Genomic DNA, 18,008 nt, shown 5'->3' on the forward strand with positions numbered 1-18,008 from the left:
CGCCCAAGCACCCTTAACTTGCGGAGTTCTGATAGAATACGTTGCATTGGTGCTGGTATGATTGCTCATGTTTTATTCTGCGCTGCAAATACATACACTTTTTCTCCCTCCATCCCCTCTCCCGTCATTTGTTTCCTTGTGCGTGCACTTTGCATATCTCTTTCTCGTTCTAATATCGATTAAAATGCCCCTGCTTCTTGACTCACATTTGCTATAAACCAGTGGACCCTAGTTCCAGTCGCGCGTAACGTCAAACGACCCGTCTGAAAAAAAAAATTAGTGCAACACGAGGACTTCCCTATAGGTCACCCATCGGAGTACTAATCTCGCCCAAGCACACTTAACTGCGGAGTTCTAATGGGATCCGGTGCATTAGTGCTAGTATGATCGCACCTGTTTAATTTCGTGCTGCAAATAGACAAACTTCTTCTCCTTTCTTCCCCCTCCCGTCATTTGTTTCCTTGTGCGTGCGCACTGCACCTCTCGTTCTCGTTTAAATATCAAGTAAAATGCCACGGCATCGTGACTCACATTTGCGAATAAATCTGCGGACCATAATTAAAGACGCGCGTAACATCGAACGACACATCTGAAAAAAAGAAAATGGGTGCAACACGAGAACTTCCCAGGAGGTAACCCATCATTGTACTACTTTCCCCAAAGCACACTTAACTGCAGAGTTCTGATGGGATCCGGTGCATTTGTGCTTGTATGATCGCAACCGTTTAATTCCGCGCTGCAAATACATAAACTCCTTCTCCTTTCTTCCCCCTCCCGTCATTTGTTTCCTTGTGCGGGTGCACTGCACCTCCTGTGCTCGTTCTAATATCAAGTAAAATGCTATGATGTCGTTACTCACATTTGTAAATAAACATGAGAACCATAATTCAAGTCGCGCGTATCGTCGAAAGAATCATCTGCAAAAAAATGGGTGCAACACGAGGACTTCCTAAGAAAATGGGTGAAATATAAGGACTTCGCAGGAGGTCACCCATCCAAGTGCTTCTCTCGCCTAAGCACCCTTAACCTGCGGAGTTCTGATAGAATCCGTTGCATTGGTGCTGGTATGATTGCTCATGTTTTATTCTACGCTGCAAATACATACACTTTTTCTCCCTCCATCCCCCCTCCCGTCATTTGTTTCCTTTTGCGTGCACTCTGCATGTCTCCTTCTCGTTCTAATATCAATTAAAATGCCCCTGCTTCTTGACTCACATTTGCGTATAAACCAGCGGACCCTAGTTCAAGTCGCGCGTAACGTCGAACGACCCGTCTGAAAAAAAAAATTAGTGCGACACGAGGACTTCCCAAGAGGTCACCCATCCGAGTACTACTCTCGCCCAAGCACACTTAACTGCGGAATTCTAATAGGATCCGGTGCATTAGTGCTGGTATGATCGCACCCGTTTAATTTCGCACTGCAAATACACAAACTCCTTCTCCTTTCTTCTCCCTCCCGTCATTTGTTTCCTTGTGCGGGTGCACTGCACCTCCTGTGTTCGTTCTAATATCAAGTAAAATGCTATGATGCCGTTACTAACATTTGCAAATAAACATGAGGACCATAATTCAAGTCGCCCGTATCGTCGAAAGAATCATCTGCAAAAAAATGGGTGCAACACGAGGACTTCCTAAGAAAATGGGTGAAATATAAGGACTTCGCAGGAGGTCACCCATCCTAGTGCTTCTCTCGCCTAAGCACCCTTAACCTGCGGATTTCTGATAGAATACGTTGCATTGGTGCTGGTATGATTGCTCATGTTTCATTCTGCGCTGCAAATACATACACTTTTTCTCCCTCCATCCCCCCTCCCGGCATTTGTTTCCTTTTGCGTGCACTCTGCATGTCTCCTTCTCGTTCTAATATCAATTAAAATGCCCCTGCTTCTTGACTCACATTTGCGTATAAACCAGCGGACCCTAGTTCCAGTTGCGCGTAACGTCGAACGACCCGTCTGAAAAAAAAAATTAGTGCGACACGAGGACTTCCCAAGAGGTCACCCATCCGAGTACTACTCTCGCCCAAGCACACTTAACTGCGGAATTCTAATGGGATCCGGTGCATTAGTGCTGGTATGATCGCACCTGTTTAATTTTGCACTGCAAATAGACAAACTCCTTCTCATTTCTTCCCCCTCCCGTCATTTGTTTCCTTGTGCGTGCACACTGCACCTCTCGTTCTCGTTCTAATATCAAGTAAAATGCTACGGTGCCGTGACTCACATTTGCGAATAAACCTGACGACCATAATTCAAGTCGCGCATATCGTCGAAAGAATCATCTACAAAAAAATGGGTGCAACACGAGGACTTCCTAAGAAAATTGGTGAAATATAAGGACTTTGCAGGAGGTCACCCATCCTAGTGCTACTCTCGTCCAAGCACCCTTAACTTGCGGAGTTCTGATAGAATCCGTCGCATTGGTGCTGGTATGATTGCTCATGTTTCATTCTGCGCTGCAAATACATTCACTTTTTCTCCCTCCATCCCCCCTCCCGTCATTTGTTTCCTTTTGCGTGCACTCTGCATCTCTCCTTCTCGTTCTAATATCGATTAAAATGCCCATGCTTCTTGACTCACATTTGCGTATGAACCAGGGGGCCCTAGTTCCAGTTACGCGTAACGTCGAACGACCCGTCTAAAAAAAAAATTAGTGCGACACGAGGACTTCCCAGGAGGTCACCCATCCGAGTACTACTCTCGCCCAAGCACACTTAACTGCGGAGTTCTGATGGGATCCGGTGCATTAGTGCTGGTATGATCGCACCCTTTTAATTCCACGCTGCAAATAGATAAATTCCTTCTCCTTTCTTCCCCCTCCCGTCATTTGTTTCCTTGTGCGTGCGCACTGCACCTCCCGTGCTCGATCTAATATCAAGTAAAATGCTACGGTGCCGTGACTCACATTTCCGAATAAACCTGAGGACCATAATTCAAGTCGCACGTATCGTCGAAAGAATCATCTGCAAAAAAATAGGTGCAACACGAGGACTTCCTAAGAAAATGGGTGAAATATAAGGACTTCGCCGGAGGTCACCCATCCTAGTGCTACTCTCGCCCAAGCACCCTTAACTTGCGGAGTTCTAATAGAATACGTTGCATTGGTGCTGGTATGATTGCTCATGTTTCATTCTGCGCTGCAAATACATACACTTTTTCTCCCTCCATCCCCTCTCCCGTCATTTGTTTCCTTGTGCGTGCGCACTGCACCTCTCGTTCTCGTTCAAATATCAAGTAAAATGCCACGGCGCCGTGACTCACATTGGCGAATAAATCTGCGGACCATAATTAAAGTCGCGTGTAACATCGAACGGCACATCTGAAAAAAAGAAAATGGGTGCAACACGAGAACTTCCCACGAGGTAACCCATCATTGTAATACTTTCCCCAAAGCACACTTAACTGCGGAGTTCTGATGGGATCCGGTGCATTTGTGCTGGTATGATCGCACCTGTTTAATTTCGCGCTGCAAATACATAAACTCCTTCTCCTTTCTTCCCCCTCCCGTCATTTGTTTCCTTGTGCGTGGGCACTGCACCTCTCGTGCTCGTTCAAATATGAAGTAAAATGCCACGGCGCCGTGACTCATATTTGCGAATAAATCTGCGGACCATAATTAAAGTCGCGCGTAACGTCGAACGGCACATCTGAAGAAAAGAAAATGGGTGCAACACGAGAACTTCCCAGGAGGTAACCCATCATTGTACTACTTTTGCCAAAGCACACTTAACTACGGAGTTCTGATGGGATCCGATGCATTTGTGCTGGTGTGACCGCACCTGTTTAATTTCGTGCTGAAAATACATACACTCCTTCTTCCCTCCCCCCTCCAATCATTTGTTTCCTTGTGCGTTCACACTGCACCTCTCCTTCTCGTTCTAATATCGATTAAAATGCCCCTGATTCTTGACTCACATTTGCGTATAAACCAGCGAACCATAGTTCCAGTTGTGCGTAACGTCGAACGACCCATCTGAATTGCAATACGAGGACTTCCCAAGGGGTCACCCATCCGAGTACTACTCTCACCCAAGCACGCTTAACTGCAGAGTTCTGATGGGATCCAATGCATTAGTACTGGTATGATGCCACTTGTTTAATTTTGCGCTTCAAATACATACACTCCTTCTCTTTTCTTCCTCCTCTCGTCATTTGTTTCCTTGTGCGTGCGCACTGCACCTCCCGTACTCGTTCTAATATCAAGTAAAATACCACAGCTCCGTGACTCACATTTGCGAATAAACCTGCGGACCATAAATCAAGTCGCGCGTAACGTCGAAAGAATCATCTGCAAAAAGATGGGTGCAACACGACGACCTCCCAAGAAAATGGGTGAAATATAATGACTTCGCAAGAGGTCACCCATCCGAGTACTTTTCTCGCCCAAAAACCCTTAACTGCGGAGTTCTGATAGAATCCGTTGCATTAGTGCTGGTATGATCCCTCATGTTTCATTCTGCACTGCAAATACATACTCTTTCTCCTCCCATCCCCCCTCCCGTCATTTGTTTCTAATCGCGCGTAACGTCGAACAACCCATCTGAAAAAAAATTGGTGCGACACGAGGACTTCCCAGGAGGTCACCAATCCGAGTACTACTCTCGCCCAAGCACAATTAACTGCGGAGTTCGGATGGGATCCGGCGCATTAGTGCTGGTATGATCGTACCCCTTTAATTCCGCGCTGCAAATACATAAACTCCTTCTCCTTTCTTCCCCCTCCCGTCATTTGTTTCCTTGTGCGTGCGCACTGCACCTCCCGTACTCGTTCTAATATCAAGTAAAATGCTACGGTGCTGTGACTCACATTTGCGAATAAACCTGATGATCATAATTCAAGTCGCGCGTATCGTCGAAAGAATTATCTGCAAAAAAATGGGCGCAACACGAGGACTTCCTAAGAAAATGGGTGAAATATAAGGATTTCGCAGGAGGTCACCCATCATAGTACTACTCTCGCCTAAGCACACTTAACTGCAGAGTTCTGATAAGATCCAGTGCATTAGTTCTGGTATGATGCCACTTGTTTAATTTTGCGCTTCAAATACATACACTCCTTCTCTTTTCTTCCTCCTCCCGTAATTTGTTTCCTTGTGCGTGCGCACTGCACCTCCCGTACTCGTTCTAATATCAAGTAAAATATCACGGCGCCGTGACTCACATTTGCGAATAAAACTGCGGACCAGAAATCAAGTCGCGCGTAACGTCGAAAGAATCATCTGCAAAAAGATGGGTGCAACACGACGACCTCCTAAGAAAATGGGTGAAATATAAGGACTTCGCAGGAGGTCACCCATCCAAGTACTTTTCTCGCCCAAGCACCCTTAACTGCGGAGTTCTGATAGAATCCGTTGCATTAGTGCTGGTATGATCCCTCATGTTTCATTCTGCACTGCAAATACATACACTCTTTCTCCTCCCATCCCCCCTCCCGTCATTTGTTTTCTTGTGCGTGCACTCTGCATCTCTCTTTCTTGTTCTAATATCAAGTAATATTCCCCGGCACCATGACTCACCTTTGCAAATGAACCAGCGGTTTATAATTCCATTCGCGCGTAACGTCGAACAACCCATCCGAAAAAAAATAGGTGCAACAAGAGGGCTTCCCAAGTGGTCACCCATTCGAGTACCACCCTCGCCCAAGCACACTTAGCTGCGGAGTTCTGATGGGATCCGGAGCTTTAGTGCTGGTATGATCGCACCTGTTTAATTTCGCGCTGCAAATACATACACTCCTTCTCCTTTCTTCCCCCTCCCGTCATTTGTTTCTTGTGCGTTCACACTTCACCTCTCATTCTCGTTCTAATATCGATTAAAATGCTCCTGCTTCTTGACTCACATTTGCGTATAAACCAGCGGACCCTAGTTCCAGACGCACGTAACGTCGAACAACCCGTTTGAAAAAAAATTGGTGCGACATGAGGACTTCACAAAAAAATGGGTGAAATATAAGGACTTCGCAGGAGGTAACCCATGCTAGTACTACTCTCGCCCAAGCACCCTTACCTACGGAGTTCTGATAGAATCCATTGCATTAGTGCTGGTATGATCGCACCTGTTTCATTTCGTGCTGAAAATACATACACTCCTTCTCCTTCCCTCCCCCTCCCATCAATTGTTTCCTTGTGCATTCACACTGCACCTCTCCTTCTCGTTCTAATATCGATTAAAATGCCCCTGCTTCTTGACTCAAATTTGCGTATAAACAAGCGAACCCTAGTTCCAGTCGTGCGTAACGTCGAACGACCCATCTGAAAAAAAATTGGTGCGACACAAGGACATCCCAAGAGGTCACCAATCCGAGTACCACTCTCGCCCAAGCGCACTTAACTGCGGAGTTCTGATGGGATCCGGTGCATTAGTGCTGGTATGATCGCACCCGTTTAATTTCGCGCTGCAAATACATAAACTCCTTCTCCTTTCTTCCCCCTCCCGTCATTTGTTTCCTTGTGCGTGCGCACTGCACCTCCCGTGCTCGTTCTAATATCAAGTAAAATGCTAAGGTGTCGTGACTCACATTTGCGAATAAACCTGATGACCATAATTCAAGTCGCGCGTATCGTCGAAAGAATCATCTGTAAAAAAATGGGTGCAACACGAGGACTTCCTAAGAAAATGGGTGAAATATAAGGACTTCGCAGGAGGTCACCCATCCTAGTGCTACTCTCGCCCAAGCACCATTAACTTGCGGAGTTCTGATAGAATCCGTTGCATTGGTGCTGGTATGATTGCTCATGTTTCATTCTGCGCTGCAAATACATACACTTTTTCTCCCTCCATCCCCCCTCCCGTCATTTGTTTCCTTGTGCGTGCACTCTGCATCTCTCCTTCTCGTTCTAATATCGATTAAAATGCCCCTGTTTCCTTGTGCGTGGTATGATTGCACCTGTTTAGTTTCGCGCTGCAAATACATATACTCCTTCTCTTTTCTTCCCCCTCCCGTCATTTGTTTCCTTGTTTGTGCGCGCTAAACCTCCCGTTCTCGTTCTATTATCAAGTAAAATGCTACAGCGCCGTGACTCACGTTTGCGAATAAACCTGAGGACCATAATTCAAGTCGCGCGTAACGTCGAAAGAATCATCTGCAAAAAAATGGGTACAACACGAGGACTTCACAAGAAAATGGGTGAAATATAAGGACTTCGCAGGAGGTAACCCATGCTATTACTACTCTCGCCCAAGCACCCTTACCTACGGAGTTCTGATAGAATCCGTTGCATTAGTGCTGGTATTATCGCACCTGTTTCATTCTGCGCTGCAAATACATACACTTTTTCTCCTTCCCTCCCCCTCCCATCAATTGTTTCCTTGTGCGTTCACACTACACCTCTCGTTCTCGTTCAAATATCGATTAAAATGCCCCTGCTTCTTGACTCAGATTTGCGTATAAACCAGCGGACCCTAGTTCCAGTCGCACGTAACGTCGAACGACCCGTATGAAAAAAAATTGGTGCGACACAAGGACTTCCCAAGAGGTCACCCATCCGAGTACTACTCTCGCCCAAGCACACTTAACTGCGGAGTTCTGATGGGATCCGGTGCATTAGTGCTGGTATGATCGCACCCGTTTAATTCCGTGCTGCAAATACATAAACTCCTTCTCCTTTCTTCCCCCTCCCGTCATTTGTTTCCTTGTGCGTGCACTCTGTATCTCTCTTTCTCATTCTAATATCAAGTAATATGCCCCGGCACCGTGACTCACCTTTGCAAATGAACCAGCGATTTATAATTCCATTCGCGCGTAACGTCGAACAACCCATCCGAAAAAAAATTGGTGCAACATGAGGGCTTCCCAGGTCGTCACCCATCCGAGTATTACTCTCACCCAAGCACACTTAACTGCGGAGTTCTAATGGGATCCGGGGCTTTAGTGCTGCTATGATTGCACCTCTTTAATTTCGCGCTGCAAATACATACACTCCTCCTTTCTTCCCCCTCCCGTCATTTATTTCCTTGTGCGTTCACACTGCACCTCTCATTCTCGTTCTAATATCGATTAAAATGCCCGTGATTCTTGACTCACATTTGCGTATAAACCAGCGGACCATAGTTCTAGTCGCGCGTAACGTCGAACGACCCATCTGAAAAAAAATTGTTGCGATACGAGCACTTCCCAAGAGGTCATCCATCCGAGTACTACTCTCGCCCAAGCACGCTTAACTGCATAGTTCTGAAGGGATCCAGTGCATTAGTGCTGGTATGATGCCACTTGTTTAATTTTGCGCTTCAAATACATACACTCCTTCTCTTTTCTTCCTCCTCCCGTCATTTGTTTCCTTGTGCGTGCGCACTGCACCTCCCGTACTCGTTCTAATATCAAGTAAAATGCCACGGCGCCGTGACTCACATTTGCGAATAAACCTGCGGACCATAAATCAAGTCGCGCGTAACGTCGAAAGAATCATCTGCAAAAAGATGGGTGCAACACGAGGACCTCCCAAAAAAATGGGTGAAATATAAGGACTTCGCAGGATGTCACCCATCCGAGTACTTTTCTCACCCAAGCACCCTTAACTGTGGAGTTCTAATAGAATCCGTTGCATTAGTGCTGGTATGATCCCTCATGTTTCATTCTGCACTGTAAATACATACACTCTTTCTCCTCCCATCCCCCCTCCCTTCATTTTTTTCCTTGTGCGTGCACTCTGCATCTCTCTTTCTCGTTCTAATATCAAGTAATATGCTCCGGCACCGTGACTCACCTTTGCAAATGAACCAGCGGTTTATAATTCCATTCGCGCGTAACGTCGAACAACCCATCCAAAAAAAAATAGGTGCAACACGAGGGCTTCCCAGGTGGTCACCCATCCGAGTACTATTCTCGCCAAGCACACTTAACTGCGGAGTTCTGATGGGATCCGAGGCTTTAGTGCTGCTATGATCGCACCTCTTTAATTTCGCGCTGCAAATACATACACTCCTCCTTTCTTCCCCCTCCCGTCATTTGTTTCCTTGTGCGTTCACACTTCACCTCTCATTCTCGTTCTAATATCAATTAAAATGCCCCTGCTTCTTGACTCACATTTGCGTATAAACCAGCGGACCCTAGTTCCAGACGCGCGTAACGTCGAACGACCAGTCTAAAAAAAAATTGTTGCGACACGAGGACTTCCCAAGAGGTCAACCATCCGAGTACTAATCTCACCCAAGAACACTTAACTGCGAAGTTCTGATGGGATCCGGGGCTTTAGTGCTGGTATGATCGCACCTGTTTAGTTTCGCGCTGTAAATATATACATTCCTTCTCTTTTCTTCCCCCTCCCGTCATTTGTTTCCTTGTGCGAGCGCGCTGCACCTCCCGTTCTCGTTCTAATATCAAGTAAAATGCTACAGCGCCGTGACTCACATTTGCGAATAAACCTGAGGACCATAATTCAAGTCGTGCGTAACGTCGAAAGAATCATCTGCAAAAAAATGGGTGCAACACGAGGACTTCACAAGAAAATGGGTGAAATATAAGGACTTCCCAAGAGGTCACCCTTCCGAGTAATACTCTCGCCCAAGCACACCTAACTGCGGAGTTCTGATGGGATCCGGGGCTTTAGTGCTGGTACGCGAACCTGTTTAATTTCGCGCTGCAAATACATACACTCCTTCTCCTCTCTTCCCCCTCCGTCATTTGTTTCCTTGTGCGTTCACATTTCATCTCTCCTTCTCGTTCTAATATCGATTAAAATGCCCCTGCTTCTTGACTCACATTTGCGTATAAACCAGCGAACCCTAGTTCCAGACGCGCGTAACGTCGAACGACCATTCTGAAAAAAAATTGGTGCGACACGAGAACTTCCCAGGAGGTCACCCATCCGACTACTAATATCACCCAAGCACACTTAACTGCGGAGTTCTGATGGGATCCAGTACATTAGTGCTGGTATGATCGCACCTATATAATTTCGCGCTGCAAATTCATAAACTCATTCCCCTTTCTTCCCCCTCCCGTCATTTGTTTCCTTGTGCGTGCGCACTGCAGCTCCCGTTCTCGTTCTAATATCAAGTAAAATGCTACAGCGCCGCGACTCACATTTGCGAATAAACCTGAGGACCATAATTCAAGTCGCGCATAACGTCAAAAGAATCATCTGCAAAAAAATGGGTGCAACACGAGGACTTCACAAGAAAATGGGTGAAATATAAGGACTTCGCAGGAGGTAACCCATGCTAGTACTACTCTCGCCCAAGCACCCTTACCTACGGAGTTCTGATAGAATCCGTTGCATTAGTGCTGGTATGATCGCACCTGTTTCATTTCGTGCTTAAAATACATACACTCCTTCTCCTTCCCTCCCCCTCCCATCAATTGTTTCCTTGTACGTTCACACTGCACCTCTCCTTCCTGTTCTAATATCGATTAAAATGCCCCTGCTTCTTGACTCACATTTGCGTATAAACCAACAGACCCTAATTCCAGTCGCGCGTAACGTCGAACGACCCGTCTGAAAAAAAATTATTGCGACACGGGGACTTCCTAAGAGGTCACCCATCCGAGTACTACTCTTGCCCAAGCACACTTAACTGCAGAGTTCTGATGGGATCCGGTGCATTAGTGCTGGTATGATCGCACCCGTTTAATTCCGCGCTGCAAATACATAAACTCCTTCTCCTTTCTTCCCCCTCCCGTCATTTGTTTCCTTGTGCGTACGCCCTGCACCTCATGTGATCGTTCTAATATCAAGTAAAATTCTACGGTGCCGTGACTCACATTTGCGAATAAACCTGAGGACTATAATTCAAGTCGAGCGTATCGTCGAAAGAATCATCTGCAAAAAAATGGGTGCAACACGAGGACTTCACAAGAAAATGGGTGAAATATAAGGACTTCGCAGGAGGTAACCCAGGCTAGTACTACTCTCGCCCAAGCACCCTTACCTACGGAGTTCTGATAGAATCTGTTGCATTAGTGCTGGTATGATCGCACCTGTTTCATTTTGTGCTGAAAATACATACACTCCTTCTCCTTCCCTCCCCCTCCCATCAATTGTTTCCTTGTACGTTCACACTGCACCTCTCCTTCCTGTTCTAATATCGATTAAAATGCCCCTGCTTCTTGACTCACATTTGCGTATAAACCAACATACCCTAATTCCAGTCGCGCGTAACGTCGAACGACCCGTCTGAAAAAAAATTAGTGCGACACGAGGACTTCCTAAGAGGTCACCCATCCGAGTACTACTCTCGCCCAAGCACACTTAACTGCAGAGTTCTGATGGGATCCGGTGCATTAGTGCTGGTATGATCGCACCCGTTTAATTCCGCGCTGCAAATACATAAACTCCTTCTCCTTTCTTCCTCCTCCCGTTATTTGTTTCCTTGTGCGTGCGCCCTGCACCTCCTGTGATCGTTCTAATATCAAGTAAAATTCTACGGTGCCGTGACTCACATTTGCGAATAAACCTGAGGACTATAATTCAAGTCGAGCGTATCGTCGAAAGAATCATCTGCAAAAAAATGGGTGCAACACGAGGACTTCACAAGAAAATGGGTGAAATATAAGGACTTCGCAGGAGGTAACCCAGGCTAGTACTACTCTCGCCCAAGCACCCTTACCCACGGAGTTCTGATAGAATCCGTTGCATTAGTGCTGGTATGATCGCACCTGTTTCATTTCGTGCTGAAAATACATACACTCCTTCTCCTTCCCTCCCCCTCCCATCAATTGTTTCCTTGTACGTTCACACTGCACCTCTCCTTCCTGTTCTAATATCGATTAAAATGCCCTTGCTTCTTGACTCACATTTGCGTATAAACCAACAGACCCTAATTCCAGTCGCGCGTAACGTCGAACGACCCGTCTGAAAAAAAATTAGTGCGACACGAGGACTTCCTAAGAGGTCACCCATCCGAGTACTACTCTCGCCCAAGCACACTTAACTGCAGAGTTCTGATGGGATCCGGTGCATTAGTGCTGGTATGATCGCACCCGTTTAATTCCGCGCTGCAAATACATAAACTCCTTCTCCTTTCTTCCTCCTCCCGTTATTTGTTTCCTTGTGCGTGCGCCCTGCACCTCCTGTGATCGTTCTAATATCAAGTAAAATTCTACGGTGCCGTGACTCACATTTGCGAATAAACCTGAGGACTATAATTCAAGTCGAGCGTATCGTCGAAAGAATCATCTGCAAAAAAATGGGTGCAACACGAGGACTTCACAAGAAAATGGGTGAAATATAAGGACTTCGCAGGAGGTAACCCAGGCTAGTACTACTCTCGCCCAAGCACCCTTACCCACGGAGTTCTGATAGAATCCGTTGCATTAGTGCTGGTATGATCGCACCTGTTTCATTTCGTGCTGAAAATACATACACTCCTTCTCCTTCCCTCCCCCTCCCATCAATTGTTTCCTTGTACGTTCACACTGCACCTCTCCTTCCTGTTCTAATATCGATTAAAATGCCCTTGCTTCTTGACTCACATTTGCGTATAAACCAACAGACCCTAATTCCAGTCGCGCGTAACGTCGAACGACCCGTCTGAAAAAAAATTAGTGCGACACGAGGACTTCCTAAGAGGTCACCCATCCGAGTACTACTCTCGCCCAAGCACACTTAACTGCAGAGTTCTGATGGGATCCGGTGCATTAGTGCTGGTATGATCGCCCCCGTTTAATTCCGCGCTGCAAATACATAAACTCCTTCTCCTTTCTTCCCCCTCCCGTCATTTGTTTCCTTGTGCGTGCGCCCTGCACCTCTGTGATCGTTCTAATATCAAGTAAAATTCTACGGTGCCGTGACTCATATTTGCGAATAAACCTGAGGACTATAATTCAAGTTGAGCGTATCGTCGAAAGAATCATCTACAAAAAAATGGGTGCAACACGAGGACTTCACAAGAAAATGGGTGAAATATAAGGACTTCGCAGGAGGTAACCCAGGCTAGTACTACTCTCGCCCAAGCACCCTTACCCACGGAGTTCTGATAGAATCCGTTGCATTAGTGCTGGTATGATCGCACCTGTTTCATTTCGTGCTGAAAATACATACACTCCTTCTCCTTCCCTCCCCCTCCCATCAATTGTTTCCTTGTACGTTCACACTGCACCTCTCCTTCCTGTTCTAATATCGATTAAAATGCCCTTGCTTCTTGACTCACATTTGCGTATAAACCAACAGACCCTAATTCCAGTCGCGCGTAACATCGAACGACCCGTCTGAAAAAAAATTAGTGCGACACGAGGACTTCCTAAGAGGTCACCCATCCGAGTACTACTCTCGCCCAAGCACACTTAACTGCAGAGTTCTGATGGGATCCGGTGCATTAGTGCTGGTATGATCGCCCCCGTTTAATTCCGCGCTGCAAATACATAAACTCCTTCTCCTTTCTTCCCCCTCCCGTCATTTGTTTCCTTGTGCGTGCGCCCTGCACCTCTGTGATCGTTCTAATATCAAGTAAAATTCTACGGTGCCGTGACTCATATTTGCGAATAAACCTGAGGACTATAATTCAAGTTGAGCGTATCGTCGAAAGAATCATCTACAAAAAAATGGGTGCAACACGAGGACTTCACAAGAAAATGGGTGAAATATAAGGACTTCGCAGGAGGTAACCCAGGCTAGTACTACTCTCGCCCAAACACCCTTACCTACGGAGTTCTGATAGAATCCGTTGCATTAGTGCTGGTATGATCGCACCTGTTTCATTTTGTGCTGAAAGTACATACACTCATTCTCCTTCCCTCCCCCTCCCATCAATTGTTTCCTTGTGCGTTCACACTGCACCTCTCTTTCTCGTTCTAATATCGATTAAAATGGGTGCAACACGAGGACTTCACAAGAAAATGGGTGAAATATAAGGACTTCCCAGGTGGTCACCCATCCGAGTAATACCATCGCCCAAGCACACTTAACTGCGGAGTTCTGCTGGGATCCAGAGCTTTAGTGCTGGTATGATAGCACCTGTTTAATTTCGCGCTGCAAATACATACACTCCTTCTCCTTTCTTCCCCCTCCCGTCATTTGTTTCCTTGTGCGTTCACACTTCACCTCTCTTTCTCGTTCTAATATCGATTAAAATGCCCCTGCTTCTTGACTCACATTTGCGTATAAACCAGCGGACCCAAGTTCCAGTCCTGCGTAACGTCGAACGACCCGTTTGAAAAAAAATTGGCGCAACACGAGGACCTCCCAAGAAAATGGGTGAAATATAAGGATTTCGCAGGAGGGCACCCATCCGAGTATTTTTCTCGCCCAAGCACCCTTAACTGCGGAGTTCTGATAGAATCCGTTGCATTAGTGCTGGTTTGATCCCTCATGTTTCATTCTACACGGCAAATACATACACTCTTTCTCCTCCCATCCACCCTCCCGTCATTTGTTTCCTTGTGCGTGCACTCTGTATCTCTCTTTCTCGTTCTAATATCAAGTTATATGCTCCGGCACCGTGACTCACCTTTGCAAATGAACCAGCAGTTTATAATTCCATTCGCGCGTAACGTCGAACAACCCATCCAAAAAAAAAATAGGGGCAACACGAGGGCTTCCCAGGTGGTCACCCATCTGAGTACTACTCTCGCCCAAGCACACTTAACTGCGGAGTTCTGATGGGATCCGGGGCTTTAGTGCTGCTATGATCGCACCTCTTTAATTTCGCGCTGCAAATACATACACTCCTCCTTTCTTCCCCCTCCCGTCATTTGTTTCCTTGTGCGTTCACACTTCTCCTCTCATTCTCGTTCTAATATCGATTAAAATACCCCTGCTTCTTGACTCACATTTGCGTATAAACCAGCGGACCCTAGTTCCAGACGCGGGTAACGTCAAACGACCAGTCTGAAAAAAAATTTGTGCGACACGAGGACTTCCCAAGAGGTCAACCATCCGAGAACTAATCTCACCCAAGCACACTTAACTGCGGAGTTCTGATGGGATCCGGGGCTTTAGTGCTGGTATGATCGCACCTGTTTAGTTTCGCGCTGCAAATACATACACTACTTCTCTTTTCTTCCCCCTCCCGTCATTTGTTTCCTTGTGCGTGCGCGCTGCACCTCCCGTTCTTGTTCTAATATCAAGTAAAATGCTACAGCGCCGTGACTCACATTTGCGAATAAACCTGAGGACCATAATTCAAGTCGCGCGTAACGTCGAAAGAATCATCTGCAAAAAAATGGGTGCAACACGAGGACTTCACAAGAAAATGGGTGAAATATAAGGACTTCGCAGGAGGTAACCCAGGCTATTACTACTCTCGCCCAAGCACCCTTACCTACGGAGTTCTGATAGAATCCGTTGCATTAGTGCTGGTATGATCGCACCTGTTTCATTCTGCGCTGCAAATACATACACTTTTTCTCCTTCCCTCCCCCTCCCATCAATTGTTTCCTTGTGCGTTCACACTGCACCTCTCCTTCTCGTTCTAATATCGATTAAAATGCCCCTGCTTCTTGACTCACATTTGCGTATAAACCAGCGGACCCTAGTTCCAGTCGCGCGTAACGTCGAACGACCCGTCTGAAAAAAAATTGGTGCGACACGAGAACTTCCCAGGAGGTCACCCATCCGAGTACTAATCTCGCCCAAGAACACTTCACTGCGGAGTTCTGATGGGATCCGGTACATTAGTGCTGGTATGATCGCACCTGTTTAATTTTGCGCTGCAAATACATAAACTCATTCCCCTTTCTTCCCCCTCCCGTCATTTGTTTCCTTGTGCGTGCGCACTGCACTTTCCGTTCTCGTTCTAATATCAAGTAAAATGCTACAGCGCCGTGACTCATATTTGCGAATAAACCTGAGGACCATAATTAAAGTCGCGCGTAATGTCGAAAGAATCGTCTGCAAAAAAATGGGTGCAACACGAGGACTTCACAAGAAAATGGGTGAAATATAAGGACTTCGCAGGAGGTAACCCATGCTAGTACTACTCTCGCCCAAGCACCCTTACCTATGGAGTTCTGATAGAATCCGTTGCATTAGTGCTGGTATGATCGCACCTGTTTCATTTCGCGCTGCAAATACATACACTCCTTCTCCTTTCTTCCCCCTCCCGTCATTTGTTTCCTTGTGCGTGCGCACTGCACCTCTCGTTCTCGTTCAAATATCGATTAAAATGCCCTTGCTTCTTGACTCACAATTGCGTAGAAACCAGCGGACCCCAGTTCCAGTTGAGCGTAACGTCGAACGACCCGTCTGAAAAAAAATTGGTGCGACACGAGGACTTCCCAGGAGGTCACCCATCCGAGAACTACTCTCGTCCAAGCACACTTAACTGCGGAGTTCTGATGGGATCCGGTGCATTAGTGATGGTATGATCGCACCCGTTTAATTCCGCACTGCACCTACCGTGCTCGTTCTAATATCAAGTAAAATGCTACGGTGCTGTGACTCACATTTGCGAATAAATCTGAGAACCATAATTAAAGTCCCGCGTATCGTCGAAAGAATCATCTGCAAAAAAATTGGTGAAATATAAGGACTTCGCAGGAGGTCACCCATCCTAATGATACTCTCGCCCAAGCACCCTTAACTTACGGAGTTCTGATAGAATCCGTTGTATTGGTGCTGGTATGATTGCTCATGTTTCATTCTGCGCTGCAAATACAAACACTTTTTCTCCCTCCATCCCCCCTCCCGTCATTTGTTTCCTTGTGCGTGCACTCTGCATCTCTCCTTCTCGTTCTAATATCGATTAAAATGCCCCTGCTTCTTGACTCACATTTGCGTAAAAACCAGTGGACCCTAGTTCCAGTCGCGCATAACGTCGAACGACCCGTCTAAAAAAAAAATTAGTGCGACACGAGGACTTCCCAGGAGGTCACTTATCCGAGTACTACTCTCACCCAAGCACACTTAACTGCGGAGTTCTGATGGGATCCGGTGCATTAGTGCTAGTATGATCGCACCTGTTTAATGTTGCGCTGCAAATACATAAATTCCTTCTCCTTTCTTCCCCCTCCCGTCATTTGTTTTCTTGTGCGTGCGCACTGCACCTCCCGTGCTCGCTCTAATATCAAGTAAAATGCTACGGTGCCGTGACTCACATTGGCGAATAAACTTGAGGACCATAATTCAAGTCGCGCGTAACGTCGAAAGAATCATCTGCAAAAAAATGGGTGCAACACGAGGACTTCCTAAGAAAATAGGTGAAATATAAGGACTTCGCATGAGGTCACCCATCCTAGTGCTACTCTCGCCCAAGCACCCTTAACTTGCGGAGTTCTGATAGAATCCGTTTCATTGGTGCTGGTATGATCGCTCATGTTTCATTCTGCGCTGCAAATACATACACTCTTTCTCCCTCCATCCCCTCTCCCGTCATTTGTTTCCTTGTGCGTGCACTCTGCATCTCTCCTTCTTGTTCTAATATCAAGTAAAATTCCCTGGCATCGTGACTCACCTTTGCGAATGAACCAGCGGTTTATAATTGCATTCGCGCGTAACGTCGAACGATCCATCCGAAAAAAAAAGGGTGCAACACGAGGACTTCCCAGGCGGTCACCAATTCGAGTACTACTCTCGCCCAAGCACACTTAACTGTTAAGTTCTGATGGGATACGGTGCATTAGTGCTGGTATGCTGGCACCTATTTAATTTCGCGCTGCAAATACGTACACTCCTTCTCCTTTTTTCCCCTTCCCGTCATTTGTTTCCTTGTGTGTGTGCACTGCACCTCTCGTTCTCGTATAAATATCAAGTAAAATGCCACGGCGCAGTGACTCACATTTTCGAATAAATCTGCGGACTATAATTAAAGTCGCGCGTAACGTCGAATGGCACATCTGAAAAAAAAAATGGGTGCAACACGAGAACTTCCCAGGAGGTATGCCATCCTTGTACTACTTTCGCCAAAGCACACTTAACTGCGGAGTTCTGATCGGATCCGGTATATTTGTGCTGGTGTGATAGCACCTGTTTAATTTCGTGCTGAAAATACATACACTCCTTCTCCTTCCCTCCCCCCTCCCATCATTTGTTTCCTTGTGCGTTCACACTGCACCTCTTTTTCTCGTTCTAATATCGATTAATATGCCCCTGCTTCTTGACTCACATTTGCGTATAAACAAGTGGACCATAGTTCCAGT

General features: G+C 46.4%; 5 non-coding genes and 23 pseudogenes across 5 annotated transcripts; all 28 read right to left on the bottom strand.

The window, feature by feature from the left end:
* Positions 1-276: 276 nt before the first annotated feature.
* LOC148249652 (5S ribosomal RNA) lies at positions 277-395 on the bottom strand (annotated as a pseudogene).
* Positions 396-604: 209 nt separating this feature from the next.
* LOC148249653 (5S ribosomal RNA) lies at positions 605-723 on the bottom strand (annotated as a pseudogene).
* A 563-nt stretch (positions 724-1,286) lies between these two features.
* Positions 1,287-1,405, bottom strand: LOC148249654 (5S ribosomal RNA; annotated as a pseudogene).
* Positions 1,406-1,968: 563 nt separating this feature from the next.
* LOC148249655 (5S ribosomal RNA) lies at positions 1,969-2,087 on the bottom strand. The gene has a single exon (XR_015815014.1). It is a non-coding gene; the product is annotated as a 5S ribosomal RNA (ribosomal RNA).
* Positions 2,088-2,649: 562 nt separating this feature from the next.
* On the bottom strand, positions 2,650-2,768 carry LOC148249656 (5S ribosomal RNA). The gene has a single exon (XR_015815714.1). It is a non-coding gene; the product is annotated as a 5S ribosomal RNA (ribosomal RNA).
* Positions 2,769-3,333: 565 nt separating this feature from the next.
* LOC148249657 (5S ribosomal RNA) lies at positions 3,334-3,452 on the bottom strand (annotated as a pseudogene).
* Positions 3,453-3,661: 209 nt separating this feature from the next.
* LOC148249658 (5S ribosomal RNA) lies at positions 3,662-3,780 on the bottom strand (annotated as a pseudogene).
* Positions 3,781-3,974: 194 nt separating this feature from the next.
* On the bottom strand, positions 3,975-4,092 carry LOC148249659 (5S ribosomal RNA; annotated as a pseudogene).
* Positions 4,093-4,550: 458 nt separating this feature from the next.
* LOC148249660 (5S ribosomal RNA) lies at positions 4,551-4,669 on the bottom strand (annotated as a pseudogene).
* Positions 4,670-5,583: 914 nt separating this feature from the next.
* On the bottom strand, positions 5,584-5,702 carry LOC148249661 (5S ribosomal RNA; annotated as a pseudogene).
* Positions 5,703-6,260: 558 nt separating this feature from the next.
* LOC148249662 (5S ribosomal RNA) lies at positions 6,261-6,379 on the bottom strand (annotated as a pseudogene).
* A 1,066-nt stretch (positions 6,380-7,445) lies between these two features.
* On the bottom strand, positions 7,446-7,564 carry LOC148249663 (5S ribosomal RNA). The gene has a single exon (XR_015815911.1). It is a non-coding gene; the product is annotated as a 5S ribosomal RNA (ribosomal RNA).
* A 205-nt stretch (positions 7,565-7,769) lies between these two features.
* On the bottom strand, positions 7,770-7,888 carry LOC148249664 (5S ribosomal RNA; annotated as a pseudogene).
* An 881-nt stretch (positions 7,889-8,769) lies between these two features.
* LOC148249665 (5S ribosomal RNA) lies at positions 8,770-8,887 on the bottom strand (annotated as a pseudogene).
* Positions 8,888-9,089: 202 nt separating this feature from the next.
* Positions 9,090-9,208, bottom strand: LOC148249666 (5S ribosomal RNA; annotated as a pseudogene).
* Positions 9,209-9,764: 556 nt separating this feature from the next.
* LOC148249667 (5S ribosomal RNA) lies at positions 9,765-9,883 on the bottom strand (annotated as a pseudogene).
* Positions 9,884-10,442: 559 nt separating this feature from the next.
* On the bottom strand, positions 10,443-10,561 carry LOC148249668 (5S ribosomal RNA; annotated as a pseudogene).
* Positions 10,562-11,120: 559 nt separating this feature from the next.
* Positions 11,121-11,239, bottom strand: LOC148249669 (5S ribosomal RNA). The gene has a single exon (XR_015815567.1). It is a non-coding gene; the product is annotated as a 5S ribosomal RNA (ribosomal RNA).
* A 559-nt stretch (positions 11,240-11,798) lies between these two features.
* Positions 11,799-11,917, bottom strand: LOC148249670 (5S ribosomal RNA). The gene has a single exon (XR_015815568.1). It is a non-coding gene; the product is annotated as a 5S ribosomal RNA (ribosomal RNA).
* A 559-nt stretch (positions 11,918-12,476) lies between these two features.
* On the bottom strand, positions 12,477-12,595 carry LOC148249671 (5S ribosomal RNA; annotated as a pseudogene).
* A 558-nt stretch (positions 12,596-13,153) lies between these two features.
* Positions 13,154-13,272, bottom strand: LOC148249672 (5S ribosomal RNA; annotated as a pseudogene).
* Positions 13,273-14,450: 1,178 nt separating this feature from the next.
* Positions 14,451-14,569, bottom strand: LOC148249673 (5S ribosomal RNA; annotated as a pseudogene).
* Positions 14,570-14,771: 202 nt separating this feature from the next.
* LOC148249674 (5S ribosomal RNA) lies at positions 14,772-14,890 on the bottom strand (annotated as a pseudogene).
* A 559-nt stretch (positions 14,891-15,449) lies between these two features.
* Positions 15,450-15,568, bottom strand: LOC148249675 (5S ribosomal RNA; annotated as a pseudogene).
* Positions 15,569-16,127: 559 nt separating this feature from the next.
* Positions 16,128-16,246, bottom strand: LOC148249676 (5S ribosomal RNA; annotated as a pseudogene).
* Positions 16,247-16,712: 466 nt separating this feature from the next.
* On the bottom strand, positions 16,713-16,831 carry LOC148249677 (5S ribosomal RNA; annotated as a pseudogene).
* A 561-nt stretch (positions 16,832-17,392) lies between these two features.
* LOC148249678 (5S ribosomal RNA) lies at positions 17,393-17,511 on the bottom strand (annotated as a pseudogene).
* Positions 17,512-17,718: 207 nt separating this feature from the next.
* Positions 17,719-17,837, bottom strand: LOC148249679 (5S ribosomal RNA; annotated as a pseudogene).
* Positions 17,838-18,008: the final 171 nt, after the last annotated feature.

This window comes from Carica papaya, chromosome 8 (genome assembly GCF_054855325.1).
Source record: "Carica papaya isolate Zhongbai chromosome 8, ASM5485532v1, whole genome shotgun sequence".
NCBI classification, from domain to species: Eukaryota; Viridiplantae; Streptophyta; class Magnoliopsida; order Brassicales; family Caricaceae; genus Carica; species Carica papaya.